This window comes from Cucurbita moschata, unplaced genomic scaffold, assembly GCF_002738365.1.
Source record: "Cucurbita moschata cultivar Rifu unplaced genomic scaffold, Cmos_1.0 Cmo_Scf00026, whole genome shotgun sequence".
Classification (NCBI taxonomy): Eukaryota; Viridiplantae; Streptophyta; class Magnoliopsida; order Cucurbitales; family Cucurbitaceae; genus Cucurbita; species Cucurbita moschata.
Window position 1 is genome coordinate 1,769,926 of NW_019268542.1, and position 6,343 is coordinate 1,776,268.

At 44.4% G+C, this 6,343-nt stretch overlaps 1 pseudogene; it reads right to left on the reverse strand.

Annotated features, from left to right (window-relative positions):
- Positions 1–319: 319 nt before the first annotated feature.
- LOC111462011 lies at positions 320–2,433 on the reverse strand (annotated as a pseudogene).
- Positions 2,434–6,343: the final 3,910 nt, after the last annotated feature.

The window sequence follows — 6,343 nt, forward strand, 5'->3', positions numbered from 1 at the left end:
GTTTAACCAAAGATAAAAATAAAATTCTGACTGAAACTAGAATATCATACCAAAACAAAGAATCTGACCTAAGATCATATCTATGATCTGATATCGGCATAAGATCGTATCAATAATCTAATATTAAGAAACTAAAACATAAAAATAGCAACTAAATCTTTTTCAACATTCCTTCCTAGACTGATGATGCACTCTTTAGATCAAACTTCAGGATCTTGATAGACACCAAGCAACATGTGTAGCATCTCAAACACAACTCGAGTCAAAGGTTTTGTCATGATATCAAACTCTTGCTCTTTTGTATGACAATATTGTAACATCACAGTTCCACCTTTACTAAATCACTGAGGAAGTGGAAACGATCATCAATGTGTTTACTTCGATCGTGGAAGACTGAATTTCCGGTCAGCTTAATAGTGGAACTATTATCACAGTACACCATCGTAGCTCCAATTGGGATATGATAGAGCTTTTCCAGCATCCTTCTTAACCATATGGTTTGGCAAGCACAAGCTGCAGCAGCAATGATTTCAACTTCAGTAGTGAAAAGTGTGACTACAAGTTGCTTCTATGAGGACCATGAAACAGCTCCTGAACTTAGCAAAAATGAATAACCTGACACACACTCATCTCGGATCGTTTCTCTATTGACATGCTCTAGTCCAGCATCTGATACAATTTAAAAGCAAAATTCACTACTAGTGATTCATCTCCATCGCACCCGAGTGACTCGCACATCATCTCCGCTAGTTCCATTTTCACCATATTGAATTTGAACCCTACATCTTGTTCTTTCGCCATCTGACTCTGTGACTCGCCGACCTTTTTTAACCTCTCATCTCCACCGTTGTCCGCCACAACCGCCCTCAATTTCATGACAACCTTCTCTTCCTGATGACCTAAGAGAAGGGGGATTAGATTCATATGCTGACCTCCCTTCTTGATATTAAAATCCACACCGTGTAGTTTTCGATCATCTTCCTCTATAGCCTCAAGAATTGCGAGATTCGTAGCCATGAAAGCAAGCTTAAAGCAACCAGAAACATCGTAAAGCGACTGAGTCGCTGCCGAATGTTCATTGCCGAAAATCTACACCATAGGTGGCAAAAATTCCGTTAGATTTATCCACGATTTTAGAGCGAAAACCTTATACTATGCTAATCTCTACACAGAACTACCTCTTGCATTCAAAATCATAACAACCGGCGCAAGAATCTCACCACAACCTCCAATTTCCCCTTAGAAATGGTCGTCGTAACCTCGATTACGGACTATTTTCAAGAATTGGAAGACGGAGAAGCCACATAGGACGACATAACGAAGAACAAGAAGATGAAGCAGAGGTAGTTGGTGAAAACGAAACTGGCTTCTGATTCAGCGGCGCCGTCAAACTAATTGGCTTATACATTGTCTCACACCAAGCACTAGTCGAACTCGTAATCACAGACGCAGCATCACTTCCATCATCGTCGTCGTTATCTTCAAGAAGCTATTTCTCCAACTCCTGAGGGAGATGATTCATCATCTTCTTTTTCGAGTCCAGATTCTACAAATCCGAAGGTCCACCGCCAGTGAAACCTAACTACATCTCTGCTAATCCTCTGTCTGATGTACTTTTTCTATCCTCCAAATCTCCCTTGATCACATAAGCAGAAGGTTGTGCCACATAAACCTCCTCATCCGAGTGGTTTTCTCTTTCTGCCACTTCGTTTTGCTGTGGTCTGCAGGTTTTAGTGAATTGTCGATGTATTCCATGATTTGAGCACAACTCAATAAACTCAGTAGATGTGAACTCTCGACCTCTATCAATTCTCAAACCTAAAATATTTGTCCCACCTCTATCAATTCTCAAACCTAAAATATTTGTCCCAGTTTCTTTGTCCACATTTCTTTTGAAAAGTTGGAACTGAAGGCTTCTATTTCAAAGAAACAATCTGTTCAGTCCTCCTTTTGTTCTATCATCTCTTCAACATATGACAACAAATGACAGGAGAAGCAATGGTATAGAAGTTTCAGCACATGAGCTTGTGATTCCTTTCCCTTACTCTTCTTGGGACATTCATACTTAAAATGACCAAGGTCATGACAATTAAAACACTCAACATGAGTTTTGTTAAAACCTGGTCTCCCATGTCCTCGTCCTCTACCTCGAATTGTGCCACCTCCACGATTTGTTCTCCCTGTATTGCTGTCAATAGTGATCTTCAATGTCTGCTCTTCCACATTATGTCTTTGCAATTCATTAATGGTCATGATATCTAAATCGTTGGATTCTCTATTGCAGCAAGCCATGTAATCAAACTTTGAAGTCATGGAGCGCAGGATTTTCTCAATAATGCTAACATCAGTCATCTTTTCACCATGAAAACGCATTTTGTTGGCAATGGTGAGAGTAAGAGAAAAGAAATCAGAAACAGTCTCACCTTCCTTCATATGAAGGGCCTCCAAGTCCTTGCGCAGAGCCTGTAGTTTGTTAGATAAAACCTTTGTTTTTTCCTTATTTAGATTCACACGTTTACATTTAATTTCCCTTTGACCATTTGACAAACACGTCGAATGGATTAGTGAATTCTTAGACGTCAATTTTCTAGGAAGTGGCACAGATTCAGTTGGCCACTCTCCACCCATTTTTAGGATAGGTTGTATTTAAATAGGAATTCTGTTTACAAGATTTCACATCCGGATTTTGAAGAGCAGTCAAACTTTCAGTCCTTCTCTCTCTCTTATTTTACGCATTTTATCTTTCTTCCAACAACCTCCTGTCGACAATATCCTCTCGGTGTTTTCCCTGGCCGATTATCGAAATCCAACAAGTGGTATCAGAGCCAGGTTGAAGCGATCGGTAGTATACCATCACAGAAGAGCCAACCTATCAACATTCAAGTTGAATAGCTCAAGTGGTCAGAGTGTCGACCTAACAACACACAGGTCTCAGGTTCGAGTAGAAGAAAATTCAAAGGGAGAAAATAAGCACATCGTTGGGTCCATCCCGAGCAAACTCGCTCACTCCTCCATGCCGCTGTCAAGTGCCGGCATCTCCATCACCACCACGAAGAGGCCGACGTCGTGATGACGGGCGTAGAGGTGTCGTTGAGCGAGTGATCAGGGAGACAACGACTGCCGTCGTTCAGTACCCGATGTTGACAAGGTCCAACTACAACGAATGGGCCTTGTTGATGCGCGTCAACCTACAGGCGCATGGGTTATGGCACGCTGTCGAGCCAGAGGAAGGAGAAACAATCGAGTACCGGGAGGATTGGCTGGCGTTCGCCGCCATATTACGATCTGTGCCCCCAGAGATGTTGGCATCTCTCTCCACCAAGTGCACCGCGCAATCGGCCTGGGAAGGAATTAAATCCCGTCGGGTCGGTGTACAGCGAGTGCGGGAATCCAACATTGAGCAGCTGCGAAAGGAGCTCTCGGAGATCTGCTTTAAGGACGGCGAATCCGTCGATGATTTTTCAATGCGAATCACGGGGCTCGCCAACAGCATCACCACACTTGGTGGCAGCATCAACGAGACAGAAATCGTGAAGAAGATGCTGCAGGTCGTCCCCGATCACCTCGAGCAAGTTGCAATTTCAATCGAGACATTGCTTGACGTGAATGACCTAACGGCGTAATGTCGACAAGGAGGAATGGCTTGCACGCCTAAAGCTCCGTGACGACACCGGCGAGAGAAATGGGCCCTCCAGCTGCAAAGGCGGTAAGAAGCCGTGGAAATCTTGATGGCACATGCACAGGAAAGAGGCAGATCAAAAGAAGGAGGAGTCGACTGATGACGGGCCAATCCAGTGCTCGTACTGTGGGAAGAGAGGTCACCTGAGCAAGAATTGCTGGAGCAAGCTCAGGAACAAGGAGACGGCCGAAAAGGCCCATGTGGCTCAATCCGAGGAGGATGAGCCGACCCTTTTCATGGTGACTGCATCAGTCCTACCTGGCGTCGAACCCGAGGAAGAACTCCCCAAATCCACAGAGGTAATCGACGACGGCATAACTGCTCCGGTGAGCGTCAAACCCGAGGAAGAACTCCAACTATGCATAACAAATGCACCTGGGGAGCCAATTCGACTAAAGGAGGAGCGAGTGCTCGCTCAAATCGGAGAAAGAGGCGAGCAGCAAGAGCACCGGCGATGGGTCCTCGACACGGGGGCAACAAACCATATGACCAGGGCCAAGTCTGCGTTCTCCGAGCTTGACTCGGGGATTCGCGGGACAGTGAAATTCGGCGATGGCTCCATCGTCGAGATCGAAGGGCACGGCACCATCCTATTCGTCGACAAGGGAGGCAATCATCACAAGCTGACCGGCGTCTACTTCATCCCGAGACTCAAGGAGAGCACCGGCGATGGGTCCTCGACACGGGGGCAACAAACCATATGACCAGGGCCAAGTCTGCGTTCTCCGAGCTTGACTCGGGGATTCGCGGGACAGTGAAATTCGGCGATGGCTCCGTCGTCGAGATCGAAGGGCACGGCACCATCCTATTCGTCGACAAGGGAGGCAATCATCACAAGCTGACCGGCGTCTACTTCATCCCGAGACTCAAGGCTAATATTGTGAGCCTGGGTCAACTCGATAAGGCCGGCTGCCACATTTCCATCAAACGCGGGCTACTTAGGATCCGCGATGATCGACGACGGTTGCTCACGCAAGTTTGGTGCACGAAAAACTGCCTTTACATCCTAAAGCTAGAGATAGAGCAACCAGTCAACTTCTCGGCCAGGTATCGGAAGATGGAAGACCTATTAGGAAGAGGTGAACCACCTGGACTGGCGGCGCGCCAACTCGAAGAAGAGGCGGCCGAACAAGACGTGGGAGTCTGGAGGACATGTCGCCAGGGACACCGAGCAACCGGTCAACCTCTCGGCCAGGTACCGGAAGATGGAAAACCTATTAGGGAGAGGTGAACCACCTGGACTGGCGGCGCGCCAACTCGAAGAAGAGGCGGCCGAACAAGACGTGGAGTCTGGAGGACATGCCGCCAGGGACACCGAGCCATAGGGCTCAAAACGGAGTTCAAACGAAACGAAATAAGGCAGATATAACACAGGTTTTAGGAGGAGATTGTTAGATAAAACCTTTGTTTTTTCCTTATTTAGATTCACACGTTTACATTTAATTTCCCTTTGACCATTTGACAAACACGTCGAATGGATTAGCGAATTCTTAGACGTCAATTTTCTAGGAAGTGACACAGATTCAGTTGGCCACTCTCCACCCATTTTTAGGATAGGTTGTATTTAAATAGGAATTCTGTTTACAAGATTTCACATCCGGATTTTGAAGAGCAGTCAAACTTTCAGTCCTTCTCTCTCTCTTATTTTACGCATTTTATCTTTCTTCCAACAACCTCCTGTCGACAATATCCTCTCGGTGTTTTCCCTGGCCGATTATCGAAATCCAACATAGTTGTGCTCATTTCACCATTGTATTTCCTTGGAATTTTTCTTCATTGAATCCTAAATTCCTTTCGAAGTTTCTTTATCCAAGATAGTCTCCAGAATTTAGCGATGGATGGCATGGAAAAGGTAGTTCTTAGCTCTAAAGTCTTTAAATTTATGATCTACTACCTCCATCTATTCATATGAGTATTCAGCATCATCTAGAAATCCTAGACTCAACTACTTGCCAATATTCTATGGAGCGAAGAAAGTTCTGAATTAACGTACTCCAATGATCGTAGTGACCAACAAATTTTGGTATTGCTGGTCAAACAAAGATGCCTTCAGTAGTCATCTTTAGCTGCGGCTGAAAGAGTCAAGGCTCTGATACCAAATGATAAATTTAATGAAGATAAGAAAGAGACAAGACTCTATACCAAATGATAAATTTAATGAAGATAAGTTTGCAGAAGGAAGAAAATTCGGTACTTTATCATGTGAAGAATGACTATATTTATAGTCAGTACAATGCTTAACCGAAGATAAAAATAAAATCCTAACAAACAAAATGTCATGCCAAAACAAAGAATTTAGCTTAAGATCATATCTATTATCTGATATGGACATAAGATCATATCAGTGATGTAATATTTAGTAACTAAAATACCTACAAGTATCGTGGGAGGGTACTATGATACCCCTACACTAGATGTGCACATCCTGGAGGGAAGTACTGTCTTTTAGTTGGACCTTAAAGTTAGCCAATTCTATGGCTTGGTCAATCTAGCCTGCCTCTTTACTACTATTATAGAGAGCAAGACACTCATTAGGGGTTTCTTCTAGGTGCACAGAGAGTAAGACACTTATCCCTGATCAACACCGTGGGAGGCTACTATGATAGCACTACACTAATTGTGTCATCCAAGTGAGAAGTAGTGTGTGTTTTAGTTGTACCATAA